Here is a 13,066-nt window from a genome sequence, read left to right on the forward strand (position 1 = left end):
GGAGTGGAAAACATGAAAAAGGACCTACAGAAGCTAAAAGAATGGTCTAAGGTTTGGCAATTAAAATTCAATGCGAAGAAATGCAAAGTGATGCACTTAGGGAGTAGAAATCCATGGAAGACGTATGTGTTAGGAGGGGAGAGTCTGATAGGTACGGACGGGGAGAGGGATCTTGGGGTGATAGTATCTGAGGATTTGAAGGCGACGAAACAGTGTGACAAGGCGGTGGCCGTAGCTAGAAGGTTGTTAGGCTGTATAGAGAGAGGTGTGACCAGCAGAAGAAAGGGGGTGTTGATGCCCCTGTATAACTCGTTCGTGAGGCTCCACCTGGAGTATTGTGTTGAGTTTTGGAGGCCATATCTTGTTAAGGATGTAAAAAGAATTGAAGCGGTGCAAAGAAAAGCTAAGAGAATGGTATGGGATTTGTGTTACAAGACGTATGAGGAGAGACTTGCGGACCTGAACATGTATACTCTGGAGGAAAGGAGAAACAGGGGTGATATGATACAGACATTCAAATATTTGAAAGGTATTAATCTGCAAACAAACCTTTTCCGGAGATGCGAAGGCGGTAGAACGAGAGGACATGAAATGAGATTGAAGGGGGGCAGACTCAAGAAAAATGTCAGGAAGTATTTTTTCACGGAGAGAGTAGTGGATGCTTGGAATGCCCTCCCGCGGGAGGTGGTGGAAACGAAAACAGTAATGGAATTCAAACATGCGTGGGATAAACATAAAGGAATCCTGTTCAGAAGGAATGGATCCTAAGGAGCTTAGCCGAGATTGGGTGGCAGAGCCAGTGGCGGGAGGCGGGGATAGTGCTGGGCAGACTTATACGGTCTGTGCCAGAGCCGGTGGTGGGAGGCAGGACTGGTGGTTGGGAGGCGGGGATAGTGCTGGGCAGACTTATATGGTCTGTGCCAGAACCGGTGGTGGGAGGCGGGGCTGGTGGTTGGGAGGCGGGGATAGTGCTGGGCAGACTTATACGGTCTGTGCCCTGAAAAGGACAGGTACAAATCAAGGTAAGGTATACACAAAAAGTAGCACATATGAGTTTATCTTGTTGGGCAGACTGGATGGACCGTGCAGGTCTTTTTCTGCCGTCATCTACTATGTTATGTTAATGCCGGCGATCTCAAACCCGGCCAAATCCAAGGCATTTGGTCGTGGGAGGAGCCAGCATTTGTAGTGCACTGGCCCCCCTCACATGCCAGGACACCAATCGGGCACCCTCGGGGGCACTTCTAAAAAAAATAAAATAAAAATAGCTCCCAGGTGCATAGCTCCCTTACCTTGGGTACTAAGCCCCCCAAATCCCCCCCAAAACCCACTCCCCACAACTCTACACCATTACCATAGCCCTAAGGGGTGAAGGGGGGCACCTACATGTGGGTACAGTGGGTTTGGGTTTTTTTTTTGGAGGTCTCAACATATACCACCACAAGTGTAACAGGTAGGGGGGATGGGCCTGGGTCCACCTGCCTGAAGTGCACTGCACCCACTAAAAACTGCTCCAGGGACTTGCATACTGCTGTCAGGGAGCTGGGTATGACATTTCAGGCTGGCATAGAGGCTGGCAATAAAGGGTTTTTTTTGGGTGGGAGGGGGTTGGTGACCACTGGGGGAGTAAGGGGAGGTGATCCCCAATTCCCTTCGGTGGTCATCTGGTTAATTGGTCGTGAAAAAAAAGGGACCAAGTAAAGCCGGCGAAATGTTCGTCAAGCCCAGCTTGTATTTTTCCATTATTGGGCGAAGCCGGCCATCTCGTAACCACGCCCCCACACCGCCCCTATCCCGCCTTCTGCACCCTGCATTGAAGGTTGGCCGGCTCTGCGACGGAAAGCAGTTGGCGCCGGCCAAAATCGGCCTTCGATTATACCAATTTGGCCGATTTGTGTCGGAAGATGGCCGGCGATCACTTTCGAAAATGAGCTAGATAGTAACATATTAGATGATGGCAGAGAAAGACCTGTAGGGTCCATCCAGTCTGCCCAACAAGATAAACTCATATGTGCTACTTTATGTGCATATCTGACTTTGATTTGTATCTAATAAATAAAACAAAAAGTGAGGAGAGTGGATGAGGATACCAACAATTATATATTTATTCACTTATTTTTTAACTTTTTATTTTTTAAGTGAATAAATATATAATTGTTGGTATCCTCATCCACTCTCCTCACTTTTTGTTTTATTTCCCACGGTTTCGTGAGGGTTTTTACCTCCTTTTTTTGTTTTTGTTTTGTTTTGTTTTGTTTGATTTGTATCTGCCATTTTCAGGCATAGACCATAGAAGTCTTCCCAGCACTAGCCCCGCCTCCCAACCACTAGCCCCGCCTCCCCCACCAGCTCTGCCACCCAATCTCCGCTAAGCTTCTGAGGATCCATTCCTTCTGAACAGGTTTCCTACCGCAGGGCCCTTTTCCCCACAGCTTAGTAAAAGGATCCCTTGATTTGCATACACTGCCTCTATTATATGCAAATCTCTTTCATGCATATTCACTGTGGATATCCTGAAAACCTGACTGGCAAGGGGTAATCCTGGACTGACGGGAAACATGAGTTAGATGAATATCTTAACGAGATGAAAACAAATTCATTCTTTTATGCTAAACTGCATTAGCGAAGAACCCAAACCGGTTAAAGAACAGTAGCAGCCAAATATCACTGACTATGATCTCAGAAAACTACTCCTGAAAAAAAAAAAAAAAGTTATTTAGTGGTAACATAGGAGAAACATTCTTATTTTAAGTAATAGACATTTGGACAGAGAATTGCTAAATTATAGACATTATACAAAATGGGTCAGAAATGTGATAATGGAAATTTGATGACCACAAGTTGAACTGATATTTGTAAGGTGGAAGCATTTCATAATCATAGGTAAGTTATAAAAGTATTTAAAAAAATACATTGTTAAAGGAAGTTGAAGCAAAAGAGGTCTTTAAAAAGCTGGTGGATAACTGAGCTGGTAGGATTAAAACCACTGGTGCAAGTCAAACATGCAGGTGACTTTAATGTAAGAAGGAATGAAGGAGAAAACCACATAGGAATTATCAAGAAATTATATTTAAAAAGAATTAATAAGTACATAAGTATTTCCATACTGGGAAATACCAAAGGTCCATCAAGCCCATCTTTATTTGTATAATATATACCACACAACTGTTAAGAATAAACCTGGGGTATGTTCTCATTATTTACCTAGACAGAGCTGGAAGATACTACATACTACAGTTTTCTGTCCAAATTTTCCTAGGGCCTAAAAGTCAGACATAAAACTGTAGGTGACGCCTGCAATTAATTTTCCAAGAGAAGCTGCTAAATTAGTTGCCTCCTGCTGAAAATAAGTGCCCTTATTCTACTCCATAGCTACCAATGTTTTAGGAACCTACATTTGGAATTTTAATGGCGAACAGGATCCCCCACATTTAGGTAATCCAACCTAAGCAGTTTTCATAAGGGGTCCAACTAAGGTCATTAACTCCCCAATTTAGAGGCCATTTAATACAAAATTCATAAGGTAACCCTGACATGCACGAGCTAAACAAAGTACTTACAACTTAGCTAGATCCAATCTAGGGGGAAATGTGAAGTAATCCAATTCAGTTCGATAGAAAGTGGTTAGAGTTACTATTCCTCCGATTATGATGTCCCCATTTCTGTGATACCCAGACGATTTCATCACATCCTCCCCCAATGAACACGAACACTCAGCGAACTTCCACAGGACATGAAAAAACAATACAAAAATCAGAGTAGAATAATCTCGCATTTTCAAAACTGTGAAAGAGTTTATCCAATGAAACACCTGCTGTGACTGTACTTAATTCTTTGGCATGGTAGATGATGTTGCAGGGTTCTTGGTGATCCCACACAAATGCATTTAACTTACAACAGATACAGTAGCTTTATAGTTTCATTCGCCTTAGAGTTTACACTTGAGGGACGTTTGCTCTAGTAGTGTGTATTTAATATTAATATAGTTTACTAATTTTTTTTGCTGTTGTTTTTGTAAAAGCTAAATTTATATTAACAGACAGAAAAACATTAATCTGGCTCAAAAGTGTTCAGATCATTATAATAACACTAATGAAGGACATTGCACATGTGGGGAGGGATTTTACAACAGGGCATGTAAGCTCAAGTTAAAAAAAAGGAACCTATATTAAATCTATCTATAAACACATAGTCATCTATGGGTCCTTTTACTACTCACTCTCCTAGCCAAATTCAAGCAGGAAATAGCAATAGGCAAAAACATCCTCCTCCTCCAATTCGACATGTCTAGTGCATTCGACATGGTAAACCATAATATATTAATAAGATTACTAGATAAGTTTGGAATGGTGGAAACATACTTAGCTGGATCAAGGGTTTCCTAACCACAAGAACATATCAAGTAAAATCAACTCAAACATATCATCACCGTGGAAAGCAGGATCACCGCTATCACTGATTCTCTCAATCTAATGAAGACCCCACTAGCCAAGTCCTTATCCAACCAAGGCCTTAACCCCTTCATCTATGCAGACGATGTCACAATATACATTCCTTACAAATCTAAACTGACAGAAATTACCAACGAAATCAAGATCGCTTGGACATCATGGACTCTTGGGCAAATGCATTTCAACTAAACTAAACAAAGAAAAAACACACTGTCTCATCCTCTCATCCCTACACAGCACAGATAACCCCACAATTATCAACACCCCAGATTACACCCTCCCTATCTCAGACAGCCTGAAAATCCTCGGCATTACAATGGACCGCAACTTAACACTAGAGACCCAAGTGACAAAAGTTGCTGTGACCAGCAGAAGAAAAGAGGTTTTAATACCCCTGTATAAGACTTTGGTGAGGCCCCACCTGGAGTATTGTGTTCAGTTTTGGAAGCCATATCTTGCGAAGGATGTAAAAAAATGTAAGCGGGCAAAGAAAAGCTACGAGAATGGTATGGGATTTGCGTTCCAAGACGTATGAGGAGAGACTTGTTGACCTGAACATGTATACCCTGGAGGAAAGGAGAAACAGGGGTGATATGATACAGATGTTCAAATATTTGAATGGTATTAATCCGCAAACGAACCTTTTCCGGAGAGGGGAAGGCGGTAGAACGAGAGGAGATGAAATGAGATTGAAGGGGGCAGACTCAAGAAAAATGTCAGGAAGTATTTCTTCAGGGAGAGAGTGGTGGATGCTTGGAATGTCCTCCCGCGGGAGGTGGTGGAAATGAAAACGGTAACGGAATTCAAACATGCGTGGGATAAGCATAAAGGAATTCTGTTCAGAAGGAATGGATCCTCAGGAGCTTAGCCGAGATTGGGTGGCAGAGCCGGTGGTGGGAGGCGGGGCTGGTGGTTGGGAGGCAGGGATAGGCCTCCCACTTAGTCACCTCTCCCCTCTCCAGTCGGTTCAAAACTCTGCTGCCCGTCTCGCCTTCCGCCAGGGTCGCTTTACTCATACTACCCCTCTCCTCAGGTTGCTTCACTGGCTCCCTATCTATTTTTGCATCCTGTTTAAACTTCTTCTACTAACCTATAAATGTATTCACTCTGCTGCTCCCCAGTATCTCTCCACACTCTTCCTTCCCTACTCCCCTTCTTGTGCGCTCCGATCCATGGATGAATCCTTCTTATCTGTTCCCTTCTCCACTACTGCCAACTCCAGACTTCGCTCCTTCTATCTTGCTGCACCCTACGCCTGGAATAAACATCCTGAGCCCCTACGTCTTGCCCCATCTTTGACCATCTTTAAATCTAGATTGAAAGCCCACCTCTTCAACATTACTTTTGACTTGTAACCAGTGGCGTAGCCAGACAACCAATTTTGGGTGGGCATGAGCACAAAGTGGGTGGGCACAAAATTATCTCTCTCCCCCCACACTTCCCAACTCAAAATATAAATACTTTAGCTAATGAGGATCTCCAATCTCTGTCAGCTGGGGACCTCCACTAGAGATGGTCAGAACTCCTCTCCGCCAAGCCCAGCAGGCAGCAGCAACTCCTCGAGCCAGATGCCAGCACCCTATACACGATTAGTTGTCAGTGGCTCCAGGATGCTGCCCCCATCTACCAAGCTCGGTGGAAGACAGCTCTGACCAGTTTCGGAAGAGATCTTCAGCTGGTAGGGCTTGGGGATCCCCACTAGCTACAGCAAGGGTCAGGGCTGCTGTTAACCATGCTGGTGACCAGGGCAGAAAATAAAGAAGCCCCTCCCCCAATTCCTCCTCCTCTCCAATCTCTTCATCTGCTGATACAGTCACACTGACAGACCCTCACAAATACAGAACAAGAGATCACAAATTAGAAATAAAAATATGTAGACAAAATTGAACTGGGAACCTCAGCATACACTGCAACACTGGGAAAAAAACAAAAGCGCATTTCCTTTTCTACTTAACACAATAAAAAGACATCCGCTATGCACATTTCCCAAAGCTAACATATTCCAATTAAAACATTAAAAATAAAATGATTTTTCTACTTTTATTGTCTGGACATTTTATTTTTCCATCATGTTGGTTCCAATTTCTCTTTCCCGCTTTTCTGTCTGTCTTCTGCTAATTCTTCAAGCGGCTGTCCATTTGTCTTTTTTCTCCTGTCATTTCATTTCCTTACTACACCTGTCTCTGAAATATTGATCTTTCCATTATAGCTCTTTCCTTTCTTTCTTTTTTCTTTTTTGTCTCTGTACACTGAAATTTCATCCTCTTTCTAAATCTTTTCCTTCTTTTTACTTTTCAGATATATATCACATTTCCATTTCCTTTCACCCACTAGCTCTCCCATTCCCCATCTCTCTCTTTCCCAACCTATCATTCCTTTCCATCTTCAATCTATGCACCATTACCATATTTCTACCTCTGTAATCACTGTTCTATCTTTTATTTCCTTGCCATCTCCACTCCCTGGGCCTCTCCCCCATACTTTCCACCATTCCTAGTCTCCCTCCCCCCACCCTTCCAGCCCAGCATCTGTTCCCTCTTTCTCCCATCCTCACCCTCGTAGCCTGATATCTCCCTATCTATTTTACCTCCCACCACCAGCATCTTCCTGTCCCATCTCTCTCCTCCCCCATTGTTCAGCATTTTTCCCCTCTCTTTTCCCTACCATCCATTGTCCATCTTCTCTCCCTGGAGCCATCGTACCTCTCTCACCTCCCCCGCGTGTGCATCTCTCCTTTCCTCTCCTCTCCTCCACCTTCATGTCCAACTTTTCTCCCTCTCCCTGCCTTGAGCCCCTGGTCTAACATCTTACTCTCCCCCCCACCACAGCATCTCTCCATCCTTTCTTCCCCTCACCTCAATGCCATGTTCCAACATTTCCCCTTTCAGCTTTCCCTCCTTTTCTTCCACTTCCATGTCCAACACTTTTTTTTTTTCTCTCTGGTCCTTTAACACTCCTATGCAGCCTTTCCCTCCCTCTCCCCATCCCATCCCATCCCATCCCATCCCATCCCACCCATATCCAACAATTCTCCCTCTCTTTCCCCTTGTAGCATCTCTCCATTCCTCCCCCCACATCGAACAATTATTCCTCCACCCCACGTAGCACTACCCTGTCTCACTCCCTCATCCCAACAGTGCTCCTGTCTCTCCCTCTCTCCTTGACCCCTCAAGCCACCTGCCAGCATGATGTAGGTTTTTTTCTCTCCCTTCCCCTCCCCCCAGCCACCCGCTGACATGCTGCACATTTTTCCCCGCTCTCTCCTCCTCCTCCACCAGCCACCCGCTGCAGTTTGCCCTCTCCCAAGCTGCAGTTTGCTCTCTCCCACCTCCCAGCCACCCAACGGCATGCTGCAGGCCTTCTTTCCCCTCCCTCCCCTTCCACCTCCTTTGGGCGGCGCTGCGGTCTAGCTCTGCACGTCTGCAGCTCTGCTACATGACTGCGTGCTTTATTCCTTCCAGCCAGCTTCACATTTCTGATACTCTCTGAAGAGGAGGCGGGGCCAACGCAGAGGAAGCATTCCTAGCAGTGCTGCGTGCGGACGGCCCTGGAGCAGCGCGGCTCTGCCAGTCCGGATGGGGTTGATGACAGGGGAGGGAACAAATCCTGCGGCATTCTGTCGGGTGGCAGGGAGGAGGGAAAACTGAAGTGAGCGGCAGCTGAGTAGCAAGGGAAAAGTCGCGGTTTCGGCTTTTTTGATGTGCACCATTGCTGGGCGGGCCTGAGCCCAAAGTGGGTGGGCCCAGGCCCATCCAGGCCACCCGTGGCTACGCCCCTGCTTGTAACCACTTGTACCTCTCGCTTCTACCTACCCTCCTCTCCTCTTTCCTCTACACATTAATTGATTTGCTTACTTTATTATTTTTGTCTATTAGATTGTAAGCTCTTTGAGCAGGGACTTTCTTCTATGTTTGTGCAGCGCTGCGTACGCTTTGTAGAGCTATATAAATGCTAAATAGTAGTAGTATAGTGCTGGGCAGACTTATACGGTCTGTGCCAGGGCTGGTGGTTGGGAGGCGGGGATAATGCTGGGCAGACTTATACGGTCTGTACCAGAGCTGGTGGTGGGAGGCGGGGCTGGTGGTTGGGAGGCGGGGATAGTGCTGGGCAGACTTATACGGTCTGTGCCCTGAAGAGGACAGGTACAAATCAAGGTAGGGTATACACAAAAAGTAGTACATATGAGTTTATCTTGTTGGGCAGACTGGATGGACCGTGCAGGTCTTTTTCTGCCATCATCTACTATGTTACTATGTTACATAAATGCAAGGTCCGTAGTGAACAAGCCTGAACTCATATTGGACTGGATCTTATCTGAGGATCTTGATCTCCTCTTCATTTCAGAAACATGGATCCAGGTGCCTCAGGACCCTGTTGTCTTGGACTTTTGCCTCCGGGCTACAAGTTGGTACACTGGGACAGATCAGGAAAGAGAGGAGGAGGTATAGCGTATATATATTGTTCCTTCCTCTCAGTTGAAACTTGCGCTGAACACTTATCCCCTTTCCTTGAGATGGCTGCTATCAAAATCCATCATTCTACTCTTCGTGACCATTTAGCTTGTGTCCTGTTTTACAGACCGCCTAGTAATTGGAAAACTTGCCAGGTTGAGCTTATGGACTTCATCTCCAGCACATGTATTGTTCGTTCATATATCATTATTCTGGGTGATCTTAATCTCCATCTGGATGATCCACTATCCATGGACGCAACCCAGTTCCTAGACTTCCTCCGCCTTTGGGATCTTCTTTGCCCCAGCATTTGTCCAACACACTCAAAAGGTCACTCACTAGATTTTCTCTCCTATAAATTCCTTGCCAATTTCCAGCTAGATGGCATCAGATGGATTGCAACACCTTGGTCCGATCACCTTAAACTACAATTCACCTTAAACTGGTCAAAATTGGGCATCTCTCAGTCCAGTAAACCCACTACCTATTTGTCTAGAGGCATCGTCGATCCTCTGATATTTTGGCAGTCAATTTACAGTGATAACTGGACAGCGCAGCCAGCCTCGATTCTTTATCTAACCGCCTGGGAGGACAGATGCAGAAGTGTCCTAGATGCAATAGCGCTCTTGCAACGTAAAACCTCTTATAACCACAAGTCCATGCCTTGGTTTACTAAGGAGTTAAAAACACAAGACACAAACCAGAAAACTTGAGAGAGCATGGCGTAAATCGAGATCAGATTGTTCACTGAACTTGTGGAAATCAAGTCGTAGGAAATACAAATACGCTATCAAACAGGCTAAGCATATATACTTCTCAAAAGAAATTGCGTCAGCTGGCATGGATGCTAAAAAACTTCAACGCCTCTTGAGCTCCTTCCTTGATACGAGCAGAACTATGTCCTCGTCGTTGGACTGTCCATCTGCTGATAAGCTTGCTACATATTTCAGTGAGAAAATCCAATTGTTACGTAAGCCATTACTCAGTAGCCCTGCAGCCGCTGAGGACTTTCTCCTACCACTGAACTCTCCTCTGGAATGTTGCCCAGCTGACCGTAATTGGTCCACCTTTAGCAGTATATCAGTCAATGACGTATCAAGGGCACTAAACAAGTTCTCTAAGAAGCATTGTGGTCTTGACATCTGCCCTAGTCATTTGCTCAAATCCGTACCAGAATGCTTCGCTGTCGATCTCACCTCCTATTTAAACTTCTTGCTCCAACAAGGTCTTTTTCCTCTTGAGCATGGATACATTCTTCTCACACCTATTCCCAAGAATCCTAAAATAAGAGCAGATGTCCTTTCAAATTATCAACCAGTAGCATCAATACCATTGCTTGTTAAAACTATGGAAAGTTTGGTCAACTCTTAGCTAACTGACTACATGAGGAATTTCAATATTCTGCATTGTCATCAATCGGGGTTCCATCCGCAGTACAGTACTGAAACAGTTCTGGTCACCCTTCTGTCTCATTTCAAAAGAGAAATGTCCATTGGTAACAAAATCTTATTAATTCAATTTGATATGTCCAGTGCTCTTGATATGGTGAATCATGAGCTTTTACTCTACCTGCTGGACACGTTTGGAGTAAGTGGGACGGTGCTAAACTGGATTAAGGGTTTCCTCTCCTTACGTACATACCAAGTCAAATCTAATTCCGTCATTTCTGCGCCTTGGATAGCCAATTGTGGGGTGCCTCAAGGCTCGCCACTGTCTCCGACCCTTTTCAACATTTTGCTGACTCCATTAGCTAATGCTCTGTCAGTGCTTGGCCTTAATCCATTCATTTATGCGGACAACATGACTATCTATATCCCATTCAAGTCCACATTAGCTGATATTCCATGATCACCAGCCTAGGATAATTCAGGGTCATTTGAGTAATCAGGTCTAGGAGTTCTTGCACAGATAATGAGGTGCTCTGTAAATCATGAGTAGCCAGATTGGCTTCTCCACTTCAAGTTGGATTAAAAGAGATTCTGATCCATGTAGCTGGGGGATAGATATTCTGTACAGTTTGATTGTGTCCCAAATCAATACTGCTACCCCTCCACCCTGTCTTCCTGGTCTTGGTTGATGTTGGATGTTGAAACCTGTTGGGCATAGTTCAGCCAGTGGTAAACTCCCACTTTCATCTAGCCAGGTTTCACTTATTCCTAGGATGTCAAGATGCTGTTCATTTATGGCATCATGGGTCACCGAGGATTTCTTTGCTGCTGATCTGGCATTCACCAGTACTATAGTTCCCAAGGGTGGTCTGGGGATGCTGTGGGTAGCTTTGGTGTGACAATGAGGTGATCTTTTAAGTACTGTTATGTGGGTGTTTGACCTTTTGCACTTTTGCCTTTTCTTTGGTTTGTGGGGGGTTATGATTTCCTCTCCCACACACCAGTGGGATGCTTGCATGACACATTTTTGTGTCAGAAGCTAGTTAGGCAAAATTTCACTGGGTGGCGCTGCAATCCACTCTTTGGAGTACACCCTGTAGATCAGCAGTCTTCCTAGTTGGCAATGCAGGGTTAAGGCTTTAATAGTTGAAAGAACAGACCTTTTAAAGTTGTAAATTCAGACCAGGTCTGTGAGATCAAAGTCTTCCATCAAATAGAGAAAGAAATGGCTGCACTTAGCACTTCTATGTGAAATTTTTTGAGACAGTGCATAGGTTTCCTTTAGTTTTAAGGAATCTAAAAGATTCAGAGTTATAGAAGTAGATTATATAGTTACAATGAATATTTTTTAAACTAATGGATTGCAGGTATGAACTTTAGAGTTTCTGGTTCTGATATCCTTGGATGGTCCAATTGATGCAGGTTGCTGTAGGCTTTTTCTTTATTGTTCCAGAGGAAGGCTAGATATAAATAAGGACCCAGCTCCAATCTCAGAGCATGAGGAGAGTTATTTAGGGGAGATAAAATGTCCTTTCTCCAGCCAAAAATAAATGGAAGAATGATGATGATAATCAAGCTGGTTGTGATTTTGGAGTCGATTTCTGATGGGTCATTTTTGATAGGGATGTAGATTGTGATGTCATTGGCATATAGGAACAGGTTAAGTTTTTGGTTTCATAGGGCCTTGTCTAGTGGGATCATCATTAGGTTGAATAAAGTGGGAGAGAGTGGTAGCTTTGTGGTACCCTGCATTCCATTTTCTGGGGGGAGGAGGGAGATATCCGAGTTTGTCTTGAGTTGGTATGATTTGGTGGTTAGGAATCCTTTTATCCAGGAGAGAATTTTTCCTCTGATTCCTAACTTGTCAAATAATCTTAGAAGAACTTGGTGATCCACCATGTCAAATGTGCTTGAGATATTGAACTGGAGTAGAGGGATATTGTTACCTTTTGCCATTTCCTGTTTGAATTTGGCCAGTAATGAGATTAGGACCGTTTCGGTGCTGTGGTTGGCACTAAAGCCTGATTGTGATTCATGTAGTATTGAGAAGCGAATAATATAGTCCGTTAGTTGATTAGCCACTAAACCTTCCATTATCTTGTTGGATTATGGTATTGATGCAACTGGTCTGTAGTTTGTGATATCGTTGGGGGGTTTTTTCTTGGGATATTTGGGATAGGTGTAAGTAGGATGTGTCCCTTATCTGTTGGGAATTTTCCTCCGTCAAACATGAAGTTAAAGCGAGATGTAAGATCTTAAATATATTGGTTGGGGGGTGTTTTCATGATATAGTTTGGGCATGTGTCTAGTGGGCAGTGGGCTGAAGAGAATTTTTTTATTGTTTGGGCTACCATCTTAGTTGAGAGGTGGGTGAAGTCTGTCCAGGTCCGATCCGCTGGTGTTTCTCCTGGATGTGGGTTGAGTTTGTCTATAAAGGTGCCGTGGGGGAGTTTTCTGCGTTGGTTGGTGATTTTTTTCCTCAAAGTATTTGGCTAATTCATCTGCAGGTGGGAGATCATTGTTTATTGATGTCACTGGCTTGGTGTCTATTAGTTTGTTCACTAGATTGAACAGTTTTATTTTTGAGTCTTTATAGTCAGGGCCTATTTGATCTTTATAGAATTTACTTTTGGCCTGTCAGATTTTTTGTTTGTATCTTTTTTGTGTTTTCTTCCATATGGCTCTCTCTTTGTCATTTTTGTTCTTTATCCATGCCAGTTCTTGTGAATTATTGCGATACCTCCTCCCTTTTTTCCTTTTCTGGTCCAGTGAAGAA

At 44.2% G+C, this 13,066-nt stretch overlaps 1 pseudogene; it reads right to left on the bottom strand.

Moving 5' to 3' along the window:
* Window positions 1-13,066, bottom strand: part of LOC115464359 — a 57,995-nt pseudogene that overhangs the window by 44,218 nt on the left and 711 nt on the right.

Source organism: Microcaecilia unicolor, chromosome 3, assembly GCF_901765095.1.
Source record: "Microcaecilia unicolor chromosome 3, aMicUni1.1, whole genome shotgun sequence".
NCBI classification, from domain to species: Eukaryota; Metazoa; Chordata; class Amphibia; order Gymnophiona; family Siphonopidae; genus Microcaecilia; species Microcaecilia unicolor.